Raw genomic sequence first — 21126 nt, 5'->3', positions numbered from 1 at the left:
CTAATAAAAATTATTACGGGCTTTATTCTAGATGGGTGAGAAAGGAGAAGAAATGTTTTGGGCCAGTGGCAGGCCTTGGCAAAGCTATTAAATAATAATTACTAGAATGACTTTTGTTAGATTCTCAGTGAATCTGACTTGTCAGAATTTTATCATCGAAACATAGTGCCAAGGCCTGGCGTGGTGGCTCATCCCAGCTCTTTGGGAGGCCAAGGCTGGTGGATAACCTGAGGCCAGGAGTTCAAGACCAGGCTGGACAACATGGTGAAACCCTATCTCTACTAAAAATACAAAATTAGCCAGGCATGATGGCGCACACCTGTAATTACATCTACTCAGAGGCTGAGGCAGGAGAATCACTTGAACCCCAGGAGGTGGAGGATGCAGTGAGCCGAGATCACACCATTGCACTCCAGCCTGGGCGACAAGGGTGAAACTTTGTCTCAAAAAACCAAAACCAAAAACAAAACAAAAACATAATGCCAAAAGCCTCTGTTATGATAATCATGGGAAGAGGAAAACAACATTTCCTAATGGGAGATTTCTTAGTTCTCTTAGACACTAGGGGATGATGACTGATGAAGTTTACTGAGCTGAGCTAGAAACAAGGCCTACATCAAATCCTGTGGCTTCCAGGGGCTCTATAATGGGTACATTGTCTCACCTCCCCAAAGTCTACAGAAGCTTCTATACAGGATTTAGAAAAGATGGAACTGAGAGCAGGAAAATGAGGAGGTTGCAGAGAGGGCTAGAAAAAGGAGTGACCGCTGTCCTCCTGAATCTTGTTGCTTTCTGGGTCAATCCTTCCTGTTCCTTGTCTACTGCTGACATCTACTGCAGGGGAATAGGGGATTGGGTGTCCCCACCCTCCCAGCACCTCTGCCTAGGACAGGCTTGTTTGATTCTAAAATCCTTTAGAATAGCTTGCAAGAGTGGTGACAGAGGTCAAGCAAAATTTATTCCCATTTACCTTGTCCTTCAGGTAATCTTCACTGTCCTGAAGAACTGATCCAAAGCTGGCAGCTTAAAAGAAGTAAATTGTTTCTTATTTTCATCTTGTTGTTGATAATACAAACGTCTCTTAGCTCCTTTAGTATTTCAGGGGAGATGATGAGCTGGTTCTATACATCTGAATAATTGGGATTTCAAGTAAGAATATGGGTACTAGGTGACCTGGGTTTGACTCCTGTCTCTTCCCCTCATCTGTTGTGTAATCTCAGACAAGTTACTTAACTTTCTGGTATCTCATTTTCTCATTTGTAAAATGGGAATAATTATAGCACCTATCTCATAAGGTTGCTGTGATAATTAAATGAGATAATAAACTTAAAATGCATTTAAATCACCCTTTAAGCTGCAATGAATTCTGTGCTATGGGCACTTTTCTTATCTCAATGGACCTTTATTTTTATTTATTTATTTATTTTTAGATGGAGTTTCACTCTTGGTGCCCAGGCTGGAGTGCAATGGTGCAATCTCGGCTCACTGCAACCTTGGCCTCCCCGGTTCAAGAGATTCTCCTGCCTCAGCCTCCCAAGTAGCTGGGATTACAGGCGTGTGCCACCATGCCTGGCTAATTTTGTATTTTAAGTAGAGATGGGGTTTATCTATGTTGGTCAGGCTGGTCTCGAACTCCAGACCTCAGGTGATCCACCTGTCTTGGCCTCCCAAATGCTAGGATTACAGGCATGAGCCACCGTGTCTGACCTCTCAATGGACCTTTCTATGGCTTGGTGACTACCCTCTCCTTGAATACTTCTTGCTAGGCTTTTGGAACAGTATTTCCTTGTTCTCTTCCAGTCCCTCTGACTTCTTTTTCCTAATCTCCTGACAGATGTTTTACTCTCCCCATAAATGTTGGTATTCCTCAGAGTTCTGTATTCTTTTCAAAAAGAGCAGCTAACGGGGAACCTGCCCCAATAGTCAGGTAGGTTCTTTTCTATTTTCCCTAAGCATTGGCCAGTTTGATAAATAAGGGGACAGAGTACAAAAGAGAGAAATTTTAAAGCTGGGCATCCAGGGGAGACATCACATGTCGGTAGGTTCTGTGATGCCCCGCAAGCCGCAAAACCAGCAAGTTTTTATTAGGGATTTTCAAAAGGGGAGGGAGTGTACGAATAGGGTGTGGGTCACAAAGATCACGTACTTCACAAGGTAATAGAATATCACAAGGCAAATGGAGGCAGGGCGAGATCACAGGACCACAGGACCGGGGCAAAATTAAAATTGCTAATGAAGTTTTGGGCACCATTGTCATTGATAACATCTTATCAGGAGACAGGGTTTTGAGAACAACCCGTCTGACCAAAATTTATTAGGCAGGAATTTCCTCTTCTTAATAAGCCTGGGAGCGCTATGGGAGACTGGGGTTTATTTCACCCCTACAGCCTCGACCATAGAAGACGGCCACACCCAAGGGGGCCGTCTATAGACCCACCCTCAGGGGCTTATTCTCTTTCCCAGGGATGTTCCTTGCTGAGAAAAAAAAATTCAGTGATATTTCTCCCATTTGCTTTTGAAAGAAGAGAAATATGGCTCTGTTCCGCCCGGCTCACCGGTGGTCAGATTTTAAGTTTATCTCTCTTGTTCCCTAAACATTGCTGTTATCCTGTTTTTTTCAAGGTGCCCAGATTTCATATTGTTCAAACACATATGCTCTACAATTCATGCCATTAATGCAATTATCACAGGGTCCTGAGGCAGCATACATCTTCCTCAGCTGACAGAATTAAGAGATTAAAGTAAAGACAGGCATAGGAAATCACAAGGGTATTGATTGGGGAAGTGATAAGTGTCCATGAAATCTTCACAATTTATGTTTAGAGATTGCAGCAAAGACAGGCATAAGAAATTATAAAAGTATTAATTTGGGGAACTAATAAATGTCCATGAAATCTTCACAATCCACCTTCTTCTGCCATGGCTTCAGCCAGTCCCTCCGTTTGGGGTCCCTGACTTCCCACAACAGGCAGCTACCCAGCAATGTTATCTATACTTATGACATTGGCTACTATGCATGCATTGATTAATCACATGTCTCTCCATCCAACCAAAACTTTTATTGGAATGCCCGCATTTTTTTATGTCTATTGAAAAGTGTATATTTTGGGTACCACAAGCACCACAACATATTCTGTAAAAATGTAATCATCTTTACCTAAACTCCATACCAACTAGATCTTCCTGTTGTCATTATCTTCTAATTGAATAAAATCATCAGGAACCCAGACATCCAAGCAAGAAGGATAAAATATCTTCTTTTCAACCCTTCATTCACTATAGCCCAGAGATGGAATCCATTTCTTTATTTTGTTTCCAGCACTCTTGAGAAGTTTTCATCATATCTCCTTGGACTATTATAATAGCTGGGAACTCTTTCCTGCCCCCTATTTTGTTTCCCTACAAACTGTCCTTCACATTTTTGCCAGAAGGATAGTTGTAAAATGCAAATTCCACCTTTTCGCTACTCTGTTAAAACATGTAACTCTAAAGCAGCATTGTCAAGTAGAAATATAATTCTAGCCACACATGTAACTCTAAAGCAGCATTGTCAAGTAGCAATATAATTCTAGCCACATATGTAATTTAAAATTTTTCAGTAATCAGTTAAAAAAAGTAAAGACAGGTGAAATTCATGTTAATAATACAGTATATTTTACTTAGCTCAATATATCTAAAACATTCTCATTTCAACAAGTAATCAGTAAAAAAAATGAGGTATTTTACAATTATTTCTTTTGTAGTAAGCTTTTGAAATCTGGTGTGTATTACTTTACATTTATAGCACATCTTAATTTGGGTTGGCCACATTTTAAGTACTCATTGCCACATGTGGATCATGGCTCCCATACTGGTCTGCACAGGACTAATACATAAAAGGTCCAAATTCATTTGTCTGGTTTATGAGGGCGCTTGATTATCTGCTTCCATTCCCCATCTTCAGCACCATCTCCAATCAACTTCTAGCTCTGCTGAAATTTTTCAAGATCTACTAAGTTCTTAGCATCTGTGCTTTTGCGCATATTATCCTCCCCTTTACTTGGAAGAGTGCCCCATCTTCTCTACTTGGTGACCTGATTGTTCTTTACACCACTTTCTCTGCAATGTTTTTCCAAGTCCTTACTACTGAAGACCCAGATGCCCACTCTTCTTGTACATGTCCCAGTTCATATATGGTGTGAATGGAAGTTTTTTTTTGTCCCATGCACTCCTGGTTCTACTTTCCAACTTGTCACAGGTGAATATGAGTCCTGCCTCTGATTCTACAAAATCAGATATTGTGAAATGTATCATCAGTTGGCATAAGGAGGTGACATATTTGAATCATTTTTTATTTCCTTACCTTAACCCACATGCTGAGCAATTTATTTTTATTATTTTGACTATAATTTACAAGCCTACTTTAAAAAATGTAAACATTCAAAGCCTCTTGAAATTATATTATCCATAGCTGTTTTTTATTTCTTTTGTAACACTAAACAGTCAACAGAATTAACCTTGAGAAAAGTATGAATAATTTTAATAATTAACTTGCTGATCATTCTTTAGTTTTTATTTTTTTATTTTTCAGCCATACACAAATGACTTATAATCAAGTTCTTAGCATAATAGGACTTTAAAAAAATCTTCATTTATTATTATTTAAAAGAACATCTACATTTCTAAATAAGCATGCCCTTTGTGAACATTCTGGCTTGTTTATAATGAGGTTAGAAAATAGTTTTCTAAATATGTTTATGTTTAATTTCTTATGTACTATGGGAATTTGTTCTCCAGTAACAGTGTCAAATGATATAAAAGCACATCCCCAAAGTCCCCTGCATTTAGCAGAAACAACCACTTTTTTTTTTTTTTTTTTGAGATGGAGTCTCACTCTGTCGCCCAGGCTGGAGTGCAGTGGCGCGATCCCGGCTCACTGCAAGCTCCGCCTCTTGGGTTCACACCATTCTCCTGCCTCAGCCTCTCGAGTAGCTGGGACTACAGGCACCTGCCACCACGCCCGGCTAATTTTTTGTATTTTTAGTGGAGACGGGGTTTCACCAAGTTAGCCAGGATGGTCTCGATCTCCCGACCTCGTGATCCGCCCGCCTTGGCCTCCCAAAGTGCTGGGATTACAGGTGTGAGCCACTGCGCCCGGCTGGAAACAAGCACTTTTAACAGCTTTGCAAATATTCCTTCAGACATTTACTATGAATTTACACACATGTATTTGTATTTTTCCCTTCTGTATAAATGGAATCATGCTAGAACTACTTTTGTGTGATGAATTTTTAATTTATTTCTGTGTGGGAGATCTTTCCAACATCCGTATGTACAGATCTATGTCATTCTTTTAAAAAGCAAGTGACATTTAAGTTGATTTCAATGTTTCACTGTCATAAAGAATGTCGTAACAAACATCCTTATTCAAATGTCTTTGGGCATGTGTGTGTTTTTTGTAGGATACATTCTTATAGGTGAAATGAATGAGTCAATAAATGAGTTAAGAATAGTCCTGTTTGAAATTTTGATAGATATTCCTAATGCTGTCTTTCAGAAAAAAAAAAGACTACTAATTCTATTAATTTCCACTAGAGTAGAAAGGATGAGAACTAGACCTGAAGGTAGTGTAATTTGTTGGTGGCAAGGGTGCTGGGTCAGGCATCTGAGGAACTGGTTCCTATTCTCCTGTCTGATGGTCTGCTTAGCTCTGTGACATGGCACTTAACCTTTCTGTCTTCCTGGGTCCTCTAACATGCTACCTCTAAAAAATGCTAACGTAATAGAAGCATTTTGTAGCCTTGGTTTTCCAGCATGTAGCAGAATTTAACATGCTTAATATGCAGTTTATGAAGACTGCATTTCTAAATCAATCTGATAAATCTACAGCTTGCTGAAATTCCTTTAGAATGAACCAAACTCAGAAAAGCTTAGACCTTCAAGACCCGCTCACATTCTCAGGAGCCAGCACTGCATTTGGTGCTTTGCTGCCCGAATGCTACTTTGGCTCAGAGACCAGCTTTTAACTGGGTGTCTAGGGCCAGTAGGGATTCTAGGCAGGCAGCAGACAATCAGTTAGAAAGCCAGAAGAGGTGAGGTAGAGGGACAAGGCATGGTAGAAATCCACTTGACAAGTATTCTGGTGAAAATGCTGTGTTGCCAGACTTACCTGTTTCTCAGTATTCACTGGTAGAGAGTTCCATATAACACTTTTATTTCCCAAGCCTGTGCCAGAATAGCTGTCAACCTGTGACTTAACTTTTTTTTTTAACCGACATTACTGTTATCACTGTAAGTGTTTAGCTTAAATACAAGTATACTATGAGGTGGTGGAGATAAAATCAACTGCAAGGCAAAACCTGATGCCAGGTTTTGCTGAACAGTGAGAAAGTGATTAGAGGGACAACTATATATACCAATTTTCTTTCTCCCTTTCAAATAGTCATTTCAAAGTGGAAAAAAAAATGAAAGGATGTTCAAACCAGAATTCTGAAACTAAGAGGAAAATTACCAAGCAGTGGCAGTCTAGGCTATTTGACTCTTCAGTGTTGCTGCACATTGTGTTTTCCTGGTTTTGAAAACAATTGGGGGGATGGAGGCTGGATGGAAGTGGGATATGGGACGGCAGTACAGTTAGAGAACCAGTATTCCAAGTTTGGTGCCATCCAATATGGCAGCCCCTAGCCCCATGTGGCCATTGAACACTTGAAATGTGCCCAGATTGCTTTGAGACATGCTCAAAGACTTAGCACGAAAACAAAAAGTAATATCAATAATTAATATATTATCATCATATTTTATAAGTTATATATTATACCTTAATTTAATATTACATTAATTATACTATGATTAATGTTATATTAAAGACATTGATAGCAATTAAATACTATTTTATCTGGATTACATGTAAGAATGATAATATTTTTGGATCTGTTGAGTTAAAATATATTACTAACAAATAAATGATTTCTTTTTACTTTTTAAAATGTGATACTAGAAAATTTTAAATTATATATGTGTTTCATATTTATGGCTTGCATTGTGTTTCTGTTGGACAGTACTATATATTATCAGCTTAGGCTGATTCCTGATGATGCTTGTGCATTCACACACTAGGAAGAATTAGGATACTTATTAGAAGAGAGGAAGATCTGCCTCAGGTTTAAAGTTTCTGTGGGGGCAATTTTTATTTTTTATGACCATAGAAAATTTTGCCCATAAGATGTTGTGAACCCATAAAATCTATGACAGGTCTCAGTTAATTTAGAAAGTTTATTTTGCCAAGGATGAGGACATGTGTGTGACACAGCCTCAGGAAGTCCTGACGACATGTGCCCAAGGTGGTCCGGGCACAGCTTTGGTTTTACACATTTTAGGGAGACCATGAGACATCAATCAATATATGTAAGAGGTACATTGGTTCAGTCTGAAAAGGCAGGACAACTTGAAGCAAAGGCAGGAAGACTCCAAGTGGGGAGGGAGTTTCCAGGTCACAGATAGGTGAGACACAGACAGTTACATTTTTTGAGTTTCTGATTAGCCTCTCCAAAGGAGGCATTCAGATATGCACTTATGTCAGTGAGCAGAGGGATAACTTTGAATAGAATGGGAGGCAGGTTTGCCCTAAGCAGCTTCCAGCTTGAGTTTTCCTTAGTGATTTTGGGGGCCCAAGATATTTCCCTTTCACAATGTAGTCAGCCACTTTGAAAACATAGTTGTCAAACTAATGTCACCTGTTACTTTTTTTCCTCCATGTTGTAATGTCAAGGGAAATTCATCAGACATTTTTTGTTTTCTAAAGTAAGCTTAATAATTGCAAAGAAATACTGATTCTCACATGCCTGAAACTCTCTATTAAATAACTGACTTCCTTTGTGAAGAATGTAATGAATGTAGTAGGAAATTTACTGACTTCTCCAAAGAGAAAAGAAATCATGTGACCTTGAATCCTAGGACATCAAACTGCATCTGTCTTATGAAATTTCTTTTTTATCAAGGGAGAATTTGAGAGGTATAATAGTAGGCAATATTTAGCCAATCTGCTAGGAGAGTTAAACTCATTTTTTTTTTTTTTTTAAGTAGTTAGCCTTATTTCCTAGCAGTGGGAAAACCAGAAAGCCAAGTTGCCTAAGAACAAATTTACGGGGATATAGGATTTATTCAAAATTGATCTGGCAGGGAAATCTGTGAATAAAATCCACTTGAGCTCCACATCCATCAAATGATGAAAAGGATGAAGAAAGATTGAGAATTTAGAGCAGAAACTGTAGACATGTCAGAAAATATAACACCCTAGTAGGTGTATGTCGGTGGCTTTGTTCTCTTAATAGAGAATTACTGCATTGCTTTGCAAAATTTGAAATTTTAATAAATTTTATCTTAATCACTTTAGCGCTTTGCTTACTTATTCCTTGTCAGATTCGTTCTGAAAATAAATATGAAAAAAGTGTTAGCTTGCTTCCCTTTACATTCCTTACTATTCTTTCAATATCTTCAATATTCACTCTTCCTTCAATCTCTTTAACTGAGATTGAGAAAGGTACAAAGCAGATAATTTTGGAAGAGGATTTTCACTATTGTCTTTATTGTCTTTTTATTTATTTATTTATTTATTTTTTTGAGACAGAGTCTAGCTCTGTTGCCAGGCTGGAGTGCAGTGGGCGTGATCTCGGTTCACTGCAACCTCCGCCTCCTGGGTTCAAGTGATTCTCCTGCTTCAGCCTCCCAAGTGGCTGGAATTACAGGCACGCATTGCCACCATGCCCAGCTAATTTTTGTATTTTTAGTAGAGACGGGGTTTCATCATGTTGGCCAGGATGGTCTCGATCTCCTGATCTCGTGATCTGTCCACCTCAGCCGTGCTGGGATTACAGACATGATAGACATGAGCTACTGTGCCTGGCCCACTATTGTCTTTATTATCAATTTTATAGTTCTAAAAACTTCCTATTATTATAAAATGGAGGCTGCATTAGTCTGTTCTCACACTGCTACAAAGAACTACCTGAGACTGGGTAATTTATGAAGAAAAGAAGTTTCATTGATTCACAGTTCCACAGGCTGTACAGGAAGCATGGCTGGGAAGCCTTAGGAAACTTACAGTCATGGAGGAAGGTGAAGGGGAAGCAAGCAGGTCTTACCATGGCAGAGCAGGAGAGAGAGAGTGCGAAGGAGGAAGTGCACACACTTTCAAACAACCAGATCTCATGAGAACTCACTCACTAGCATGAGAACAGCAAGGGGGAAATCCGCCCCTGTGAGCCAATCACCTCCCACCAGGCCCCTCCTCCAACACTGAAGATCACAATTCAACATAAGATTTGGGTGGGGACACAGAGCCAAACCATATCAGAAGCTATATAGTTTGAGTTTGTGTATAGACTTAAAGGTCCGTGAAATAGTTGAATTTTGTGACAGAAAAGAAAAACCCTTAAAGAGATTATCTGAAATAATCAACTTTGCTCAATGGTCACTGAGAAAATAGCCCTTAAGGACATTATGCAGGATATAGAAAGCCAAAGGAAAGAACAGGAAGGTACATTATTCGGAGACTTGGGACTCCAAATATGTTTAGTTTGGAATCTTTTTTCCTTTTATAGATTATGAGCTTTGGAAATCTTAGATTTCCAAAGTTTTGGAGTTTTAATAAAATTGTACTCCAAAAATTCCTTTTGAACTTTGCTTTAAATGGGATGTGATGCTACATGTAAAGTAATAAACTCTTGGCATACACTTACTAGGGAGTTTTATTTTCTGGCACGTTTACAGTTGCTACTCTAAATCCTCAATATGTCTTCATCCTTTTTGTTATTATTTGGTGTATGTATAGCTCAGGAAGACTTTGGTCTCTCACTTTTCTCAGTTTTGCATGAGTTTGCAATGGGTAATAGAATTTTCTGAGAAGGCAAATGTTGGGTTCAGACTGACATTGATTACTTAATCTTTCCTTTACTATATATGACTTGTATGTATTTATGCAACTGTTTTAGGCTCCAACTTTCATCACCTTTAAAATTCAGGTTGTAGCACTCCCTTACATAATTCTTTTCAACATTAAAGGTACTTATTAGTGTCTAGTTAGGGTTATATATGTAGTAGGTCAATGAATGGTAACTTTTATTCTTATTATAATTAGTTAAAGTCTGTCAGAAACATAGAAGATACTGAGTTTGTATTTTTTGGCTGAATAATACTGTACTGTCTAAGAGGCAGTTTAATGTAGGACACTGACTCTCAAGCCCACTACCTAAATTCAAATCTCATTTCTGTCAACCACTATTTGTAAAACCTTGGGCAGGATTTTTAATCTCATCTCGATTTTCCTCATCTATAAAATGGTTTACTTATACTACTTTATAAGATTATTGCAGATATTAAATGAGTGAAGACCCTAGAGCAACAATTCCTGGCACCCGGAAAAACTTTGTAAGTATACTGTAATCCCAGCAGTTTGGGAGGCAGAGGCAGGTGGATCACCGGAGGTCAGGAGTTAGAGACCAGCCTGGCCAACATGGTGAAACACCGTCTTTACTAAAACTACAAAAATTAGCCAGGTGAAGCTGTGGGTGCCTATAACCCCAGCTACTAGGGAGGCTGAGGCAGGAAAATTGCTTGAACCTGGGAGGTGGAGGTTGCAGTGAGCCGACATCATGCCATTGCACTCCAGCCTGGGCAACAAGAGCAAAACTCCATCTCAAAAAATTAAAAAAAACCTTTGTAAGTATATATTCATCCTGGCACATTCTAGGTACTCAATAAATGTGCTATTATATAATTGCATCATGGGCAGAGACAACTCTGACTCTTGGGTGGGAGTGGGAGTTTGGGGAAAAAGAATAAAGACTTCTGAATTTCCCTAGAATATCAAAATGTATATTAGGTTTGAGAGACCAATGATATTAATACATGGATTGGAAAGATGAGTGTGTATTATCAAATTTTGGAAATAATCCAACTTGCATTTTCCAGATACTTTTACTGTATTTTATCTGTTATTTATTATAAAACTTGAAGGAGATTCAGGACAGACATTATCATCCCCATTTTAAAGAAACTAAACCTTGAAGAAATTGAATCAATTTGCCCAGCAACAAAAAAACAGAAGCGAGCTACAAAATTATGACATTTACATCCCCATTTTGGTGATTTTTATCGTTATGATTATGTCACCTTGTCTATATATGAAATGCTGCTGGTAAATGATGATAAGTATTTTCTAGATTTTCCAATACGTTCATTTAATTTTACCATTTTAATCCCTTTCTGAAGGAATCTTCCTCAAGGGAACTCTCCCTCAGGGAAACTTACATTTGTATACAGTCAGCTCTCCATATCCAATGGCCTCAGCATCCATGGATTCAACCAACTGCAGACTGAAAATACTTGAAAAAAAAAGGATGATTGTGTCTGTACTAAACATGTACAGACTTTTTTTCCTTGTCATTATTCCTGAAATAATTGAGTGCAACAACTATTTACATGGCATTTACATTACACTAGGTATTGTGAGTAATCTAGAGATGGTTTACAGTATATGGAGGATGTATGTAGGTTATACGCAATTAACTACACCATTTTATATCAAGGATTTGAGCATCTTGTGGATTTTGGTATCCACAGGGAGGACCAATTCATAGTGAGGAACAAATTCCCCTTAAATACTAAGGAACAATTGCACACACAACCTTCATGGATTATACTTTGAGAATATTTTAATTAAGTTTTAGTTCTTCAGACATGTAGCATTGAATCTTGACTAACTTAGGAGCAGTTTCATTGGTTGAAGTTTTTATAAGCAAAGCTCTTGGAAATATACATTTAAAAAACCTTCAGATAACTGGGATGTTAATGTATTCTAGGAGCTTCTAAAATCTAAATTGCAAAAGTTATTCTTTATTCTAAAGCTACATTGGCCTCAAGTAAAACGACATTTTTCTTTTGTACAACATCAACAGTGGCTTAATTTTTTAACCTTTAGTTAAGAATTTGTGTAGTTAGGCCGGGCGCAGTGGCTTATGCCTGTAATCCCAGCACTTTGGGAGGCCGAGGTGAGTGGATCACCTGAGGTCAGGAGTTCTAGACCAGCCTGACCAACATGGTAAAACCCCGTCTCAACTAAAAATACAAAAATTAGCCAGGCATGGTGGCGCATGCCTGTAATCCCAGCTACTTGGGGGGCTGAGGCAGGAGAATCACTTGAACCCAGGAGGCAGAAGTTGCAGTGAGCTGAGATTGCGCCACTGCACTCCAGCCTGGGGAACAAGAACGAGACTACGTCTCAAAAAAAAAATTTGCATAGTTATTTGCACTGTATTAGTATTCTTTTCACCTTTGTGGACAAAGCCATTAAACAATTTTAAGGAAAGAATTCCCTCTTCTGTAAGTTTTGGGATCTTTATGTTAGGTTTACACTCTTTAAGTGTATGTAATAACTCAAACATCAGACATTTAGTGTATTGCCTATGTAGTGTTCTAATTTGGGCATAATTTCAGAATATTATTTCATTTATTTGATTAACTTTGAGTCTGTCTAGTTATCAGTCTCTAGATCACAAGATATTTGGCTACTGTAGTTTGAACTCTCAACATTGGTTCTGTACAGCCAGATGGCAGGGGCTTCCTGATATTTTGTTACAATTCGAGTTTGAAATAAGGTTTTATCTCTTATAAACACAACCATTTATAATAATTTGTTGAAAGAGAGCACTTCAGTTGACAAGTCATTGCTCAGAAACCACATAAGCACAGAAACAAAGGGGACTTAGATAGGAGGGCTTTTTTTTTTCTTTTTCTTTTTTTTTTTTTTTTTGAGATGGAGTTTCACTCTTGTTGCCCATACTGGAGTGCAGTGGCACGATCTCAGCTCGCTGCAACCTCTGCCTCCTGGGTTCAAGCGATTCTCTTGCCTCAGCTTTCTGAGTAGCTGGGATTACAGGCATGCGCCACCGCACCCGGCTAATTTTTTGTATTTTTAGTAGAGATGGGGTTTCACCATGTTGGCTAGGCCAGTCTTAAATTCCTGACCTCAGATGATCCACCCGCCTCGGTCTCCCAAAGTGCTGGGATTACAGGCATAAGCCACCTTGCCAGGCCAACAGGCTTTTAAAAATAACCCAGATCTTATTTCCTACAACGTAAAGTCCTTTCAGTTTAATAGCATATTTTGTTTGCCCCTACAAGCTCCTTCAGGAGATGGATCAACCCATCTTCGCAGAGGCTCTGAAAATCCTCCTACATAATTCTGTTTCTTGCTAGATGGTTCACACAGTTATTTTTGGACTCAGCAAATCAAATTATTGGTTTAGTAAAGCCCTACAGCTAAGGCCAGTTATTTTATCAAATGGGGCTTTTTGCAGTTCAGCCTGTCACCTGATCAACACAAACACATGTGATGTTTTTGTTAGAGCCCATTTTAATTCACTGCTCCTTTCAAGACTATACAAAGAATGGCCAGTAGTTTTCTGGGCACAACTCAAATGCCTATGAGACTGGAGTGCTAAAATAAACAAATAGAGTGGGTAGTTGAGACTGTGGCAAATTGGAGAGTAAATATTCCTCCCAAGAATGAGAGGATGGGATGGGGCCGGGAAGAAAGTGTTCCTGAATGGGGTACTCTGTTACAGTTATTTTTACTATCCTTTGAGGCATGTAGGTTCCTCATTCCTTCTGAATGTCCCCGGTCACCTGAAACTGGGCATACTTCTTCTACCTATGTTCCCAACCGGGAACAAGAAGCTCTGTTTTTGTTGGTGAGGGACAGAGTTGTGGAAAAGTCAATCTACCTGCTGCTCTCGCTGAAGTATCCACCTAGTTAGTTCCTTTGTTGCAGGTGCCAGAGCCCAATATCTGACCATCCATACTCAGGATGTGCTCAGAGCCACTTCCACTTTTTGCAGGAGGCTTCTGCTATGCGTTTGTCTTCTTCTTGAATCTAATTCCTCTGCTTTCTCTCTTTCCAGGATTTCTCTTTGGTTATTGTTTACCAAGGGCACCCCTTGTAATTTTTCAACTCATAAATTTAATTTATAAAAAATATATTTAATTTTTAGAGTTGGAGTATGAAATAGTGACTTCGGGAAGTCCATCATGTCAGAACTCACCTATTTCTATTTTATAGAAGATAATCAAATTATTGAACAATAGAAATATACTGAGTATGAGGCTAGCATTTTTTGAAAATAATAACTTATTCATTTTCTTAGCTAATGCCTATAGACTATTTTGTTTTTGTATAACACAAGAAAACCATTTGCTTATAGAAAGCGCCTAAGTTTTTTGGTTGACCTTTTTTTTAAATTGCTCTTCCTGGGGCAGCACATCTTCCAATGCCTTCTAGTAATTCTTTTTTTTTTTTTTTGAGATGGAGTCTCGCTCTGGTGCCCAGGCTGGAGTGCAGTGGCGCGATCTCGGCTCACTGCAAGCTCCGCCTCCTGGGTTCACGCCATTCTCCTGCCTCAGCCTCTCGAGCAGCTGGGACTACAGCCCGCCACCATGCCCGGCTAATTATTTTTTTTGTATTTTTAGTAGAAACGGGGTTTCACTGTGTTAGCCAGGATGGTCTCGATCTCCTGACCTCGTGATCCACCCGCCTTGGCCTTCCAAAGTACCGGGATTACAGGCCCAGTAATTCTTTTTTGATTTTTTTCCTAAACTTATCCTAACTTGGGTGCCTGAGATCTGATAGAAGTGGAGTGTGAGACTAATATTATAAAATTAATTTATGCTTACATGCTGATGCAAAACAGTTGAGTGACTAATCTTAAAACTCATGTATCCAATAAAAGTAGAGATTGAGAAGGAAACAAAATCAGAGTTGTGTGGCAGTGACAAATCTGTATTCATAGTAGCTTTAGCTATTTGCCATCTGTCATTTTCACCTTTAGGAATCTGAGAAATATGAGATAATGAAGAGCATAGAGCTAAACATCTCATGTCCACAGTTTATATCCTTATTTTATTTTTATTTATCTCCCCAAAGTTCATTACAGTTCCTGATATGTAGGTGGTGGGTAATGAATGATCCTAGAAAAAATGATGACCTACTGTCTATTTCAGATATTTAAATTATTTGAACATATAGAAGCATACAAAATACAAAATATAATTACTAAAGTAACTGTTGTTTATTGAGCACTTAATGCGCAGGGCATGGTCGATTGCTTTTTCATGTTAACATTTTTCATTTTAACCAAGACCTCATTTTATGAATGGGAACTAACTGATGCATAGAGAGCTGAAGACAAACAGGTAACGAATGATAAAGTGAGGATTTGAATCCAAGGCTCTTTGACTTCAGAATCTATACTTGTTACTTGTCTACTTTTCAGCCAGTAGACTGAGAAGTGCTTGAGAAGTTCAAGACCAACTCTGTAAACAAACAAGGCAAGAAATAATTAATTACTTGGGTTGTTCAGGAAAAATCTCTGGGTTCCTTAGAGATGTGTATTTTAGGTTACCATGTCAGAGAAGAATTCCAAGCTTAGGAAGCAAAGATTGTTTTAACTTGATGAATAGTTTATTTTCATTCTTTGTTTCTTGAATTGTTATAAAAATAATTTATGCATATAATAATAAAAATCAAAGTTGTATACAATGTTTAAAATTAATAGATAAAAGATTATTCTTCATCCCCACTTCTAGACTTGCTCTGCCTGAGGGAAGGCATGTTTAACCATTTCTGCCTGTATTTCATTTAGTGATTATTTCCATGCCATTAAATAATATATTTATAGTGTTTCTTCTGTACTAGCCTCTATTTTAGGGGCAAGGCATGTATGAATAAACAACCGTTAAAATCATCCTTCTTGTGGAGATAACTCTCTAATCAGGAGGCAATCAATGAACAAATAAATAAGCTGGGTAATGTCAGAGTGGCCAGTGTCCTCATGAAGAGAATGATATGAAGTACTATATGGAATGGTGTGGAAAAGTGGTGAGGGAAATCCAGTTGATTTCTTGATTTATCTTAGAATTTTAGCTCTTCTCTTTCTTTGCTTCAGTTTTTTACACAAATATCTTCTGGTGTTTGGGTGGCTAATCTTATTTTTAAATGAAAGACCAGGTAGATTGTTAAAGGTGGCTTCTCATGCCTCCTCATTTAAAAGATCTGATCTGGGCCGGCGAGACAACTTTACTTTAGGGTCTGCAGCTGTGAAACAGGGGTCAGCCATACCCTCCCAATCTCCAGGCCAAAATGGGGAGGGATTTACTCTGAAGTGCCTACTAATAGTGGAAACAAGTTTCATGGACTATTTGAGACAAGCAGGTTAGATAAACAAGTGAAGCTTCCCAGTGAGAGAATTTTGCCTCTACTCTGCCCCCACTGGACTGTTTCCAGAAAAGAATGTGGGTATAGTATGGATGGACACCCTATTGAATGGCAAATGCAGATTTTTCTATGCAGCTTCCTGATTGCTAAATTTTGAGCCCATCTTTTAAAAATTGTCAGTAGCCAGATGAAACATATGGAAGGGCCGTGGGTATGTGACTTCTTTAACACAGTGCTCCTAATCTTTTTCTTTTTGGCATAACACAGAGAAAATATCTGGTGGTACACTGTGGTAATAGATTGAGGTTGTTCACTCTGGCCCGGGACCTCTGGATGCCTCAGCTTACCCAAGAGCTGAAAGGGTCAGTATCTCAGGACACACATAACTAGCAAGTCTATACTTGCACGTTTGCCTGTGACAGTCTATTTACACCTGTTGTCCCAGAATAGTTATTAATAACACTCCCCTTCACTCTCAAAAGTCTTTGGATTTGAACAATAAATTACATGGTCACACTACCCATAACCCATTCATGGCACACAGTGGTTGGGAAGTTCTGGAAGTCTTTCCCTGGGGGATAGATACCATTGCTTTAGAGATAAATTCTGTGTTAGGTACAACCTCTGTTGTTGTACCTCATGAAAGGAAGGTGGGGCAGGGGCAGCTGAAATTGTACAAGTTTTCTGTTAACTCTTCTCAATTAAATATTTTTATATCTGTTCCACTACATTTCTCCATTTTCATAACTGCCTGCCTTGAGATTGAGTTGCTGAGAACTCAGCCAGATAAAAATCTCTCATCTCTATTGCATCGTTCCGTGTGCTTCCTGAGTAATACATCCCTTGACTGTTCATAATAATAATAATAAAATCCAATGTGTTTTATGAATTACAAAAATACTTTAAATCACGAGCTTGTTAATTTGTCACCCCTTTCTCAGTAGTGTTAGTGAATAGATACCTTTTTGAAGTTTTAAATTGCATTTTTAATGGAATTTGAGTATGGAGAAAAGAGAAACATGGGTATTCAATTCAAAATCTTGATCTAAAATTTTTACCACTTTTTCTTATTTACCCAACTGAAATTGGAAACACAGGCCCTGAATTCTGTTTTCCTTCTTGTTTTCTTGTTCCTTTGGTAGGCTTTTGCATGCTTAATAAGGGCAGAACTTCTAAATGTAAGGTTGTCATCTGTATGAAATTGAGCCAAGCTTTATCAAGATTACTGTTCAAATGCATTCAGAGATTTTGTCAGATCTTGCCTGTGGCAGTGGGGTCATCCTGCTAGTTAAATCTCAAGAGTTGCAGACTATCCAGATAAATGAGATAACAGCAAAAGTCACATATCTACCATCTGTGCAACATAACTTTTACACTGTTCAATGTCAGTGCTGCCTCTGAATCCTGGCTAGAGATCAGTTTGAGACTGGACCCGTTTAATTAGCTTGCTTCTTTAAATCCTCCCTTTCAAAGTAAATTCTAGTAAAGATATTTTGAAAAGTTAGTAGTGCTTTTGTCCTGAAATGCTCTAAAGCAGGAGCCACAAATAGGCATTATCAAACAGATTAGCAGCAAAGTGCCAGTGACATTTTATAACCAATGCTTGCCAGTGCTTTTGAGATTAGGAGTGGTAGAAAGGGAAAGGATTAGAAAACTCTCATTTAAACAATGAGCTTTGCCTGTTTCTAATAAGCTGCTTCCTTTCTTGCCTGGGAGTTTCCTAGGAAATAAGCTGCCTGTGACGCAGCATGGGTGACATCAGCAGCTTTATCTTTTTGCCTGCTTCAGTGAACAGGCACTGTGCAAACTATGTCTACTAGTAAATAATTTAATTTTGTTATCTAGACTGAGGAGTTTGCCTGTGAAAGCAAATCCTTTAAAATGATCCGTCACCCATCACACACAGACACTGCAGGAACAACTGAGTGAATGGTTAGGGGAAAATCAGGCTTATAAAAAAATCAGGGGGTAAAACTGTCACGCAGGCTAGGGTGCAGTGGCGCAATCTCAGCTCACTGCAATCTCCGCCTCCTGGGTTCAAGCAATTCTCCTGCCTCAGCTTCCTGAGTAGCTGGGATTACAGGTGCCCACCACCGCGCCTAGCTAATTTTTGTATTTTTAGTAGAGATAGGGTTTCATCATGTTGGCCAGGCTGGTCTCGAACTCCTGACCTCAGGTGATCCAACTGCCTCGGCCTCCCAAAATGCTGGGATTACAGGCGTGAGCCACCGTGCCCAGACTCAGGGAGTTCATTTTTATGCTGTCTCCCTGCTCAGCTGTTTGAAGATATATTTTTATCATTCTCTCCCTGAACTAAAGTTATTGCTGAACTTAAAATTCCAGCATCACATAATACCCTAGTAGTATCTACTTTTTTTTCTTTTTGAGATGGAATCTTGCTCTGTTTCCCAGGCTGGAGTGCAGTGGCCCAGTCTCGGCTCACTGCAACCCATGCCTCCCAGGTTCAAGCGATTCTCCTACCTGAGCCTCCCAGGTAGCTGGGACGACAGGCACAAGCCACCATGCCTGGGTAATTTTTGTATTTTTAGTGGAGACGGGGTTTTGCCATGTTGGTCAGGCTGGTCTCAAACTCCTGACCTCAAGGGATCCACCTGCCTTAGCCTCCCAAAGTGCTGAGATTACAGGCATAAGCCACTGCACCCGGCCCTTAACAGTGTCTTTTGTGAATGGATGGAAAGGAAAGTGATGTCACCTGAAAGGGAAGCTGTTCAGGGAAATGTTGTACTTTTTGGTCATTATTAAATCCTTTTTAAAAAAGGGATTGAACCTTGAAAAACTATATAGCTTATTATTATGCCCATACAAAAAATGTAAAACAAGGCAGCCCTACAAATGGATCTTAAAGGACATATTCTAGTCAAGTCATTTTTGGAAAATTAGAATAGAAGGATTTCATACTCAGAGGGCATGGGTCCAATGGAGTCCTACCTCTGCCTACAATAACATGAACCTGGCGAAGACCCTTAACCTTTCTGTGCTGTAGATTTCCCATGTGCACAGAGAGGTGAGGATACTGGGTCTGTCTAATCACAGAGTTCCTGTGAGCATCTCATACATTTTAAATACATTTAAAAATTTTCTGAAAAGCTGTGAGGAATACTGAATGTGAGGTAGTAGTATTTTTATACGTTTGTCTTAAAACCTGACAGCTGAGAAGTTTGTTCATCTTGTGTAGACAAGGAAACTATTACATTACATAGGCATTTTCCTTTTCAATTTAAACTGGCTGAATTGTCAATTATCTCAGCTGAAGCTGAACACAGATGTGTGTAACAGAATCAGTTTTCTTTCATTCCAATTTCTTCTGTCATTGATCATATGATTTCATAAGCTTAGCAGTAATAGGAAATATTTTAACAGCAACATTCTGATATTGGTAGCAGTTGAATTCTTTGGTTATATCACATTTCACTCTGAAATGTTTTATGTCTTTTACTCTCTTGTGATTTTTTTCCATAGACCCTTATTTTCTGAATCAAAGGTACTTACAAACTAATTTTCCATCTTCTACCTAAACTCTGGTTCTCTTTTAATTCAATTCCTGCATACTGAACCTGAATCTATGGTTTACATTATATGATGAGAAAGCATTCAATCAGCCCGGTGTATCTACTCTGTCCAGTTTTGACAAATATATAGGGTGAAGTTTCAAGCTCCTATGTAATTTAGGTTTCTTGTGACTAACCAATACCACTATGGCAGCTAATTTAAGAACGTTTTTCCCACTCAGATTTTTATAGCTTCCTCCTACATTGTTACTAAGAAGAAAAATAGACAAATATCACATCTTGAGTCACGAAGTATGTGTCTCATTAGGGCGTTCTTGAATTTCAAAGAAATTTCAGGGTGAATCCATATATATATATATAATCCTCCCTAAGACGTGTTAGGCTGAAAAAGCGAAAGCCAGTTACTGAGCTTTTGAGTTTTGAATCAAACAGCATTGCCCTGCCAAGGCCTACACACAATTCATATGAAGCTCATTGCAACCAATCATAGAGGAGAGAAGAATTTAGTAAGAATCCTTGTCCAGACATTTCGTTGATTGAACTTTGCAGAGATTGGCAGAGATTGGCTGACCTCCTTAAAGTCACACCGCTGGCTGTTGGGTGCAGAGCTGGAACCAGAATGCGAGTCTCCAGCACAGTCCAATGCCCCCCCCCAACTACTTCATGGCACCTACTATATGCTTTGCTGCTCCATGTACCAAACCTTAAGAAAGTCAAGAAATAGAAGAGTTTTGCCTGTTTGTTTACTTCATTTTCCAACCAAGAGCAGTCTATTAGATTATTGGGGAAATGTTGGTCAATGGAGATGTGACTAAGTCTTTCTGCTGCAAAATTTAGGCTTTTTGAAGTCCAAACACAGATGGAGAAATGTAATTAAACCTTTCAAATTGTTATCAAACCGAATCAAGAAAAAAAATTTCCACCTCAGTGAACAACTGTGTTGAAAAAATGTGTCAACCTGAAAATAAATTTGTTTATTTATGAAAAGCAAATTAATTCTTCCTGTTCTCCAGAACTGACTTATTTAACCTCTGCATTAAGGACATCTTACTGAATGACTTTGGGTAGAATAAAGAATCTAATGATTTGTTTAAGAGTAAGGAGAATTAGCTGAGCCCTTGCTTGGCACCCAAGTTTTTGCTTAGTACTAATGAGCTTTTTGGGGGACAAGGAAGTTTTTCCTTCTAACTAATACATGCAAAATCTTAACAGCAAAATACATCTCATGGTAACTGACTGCTAGGCAGTTAATGTGTTACTATCATCACTAGTTGTCAGCTCCTTATTTACTAATTACTTATGTATCTGTCTCACAGAAGTTTTGGCATATCAATTTTTCTAAATATATTG

Source organism: Pongo abelii, chromosome 10 (assembly GCF_028885655.2).
Source record: "Pongo abelii isolate AG06213 chromosome 10, NHGRI_mPonAbe1-v2.0_pri, whole genome shotgun sequence".
Lineage (NCBI taxonomy): Eukaryota > Metazoa > Chordata > Mammalia > Primates > Hominidae > Pongo > Pongo abelii.
Note: the sequence above shows the minus strand (reverse complement) of the source record.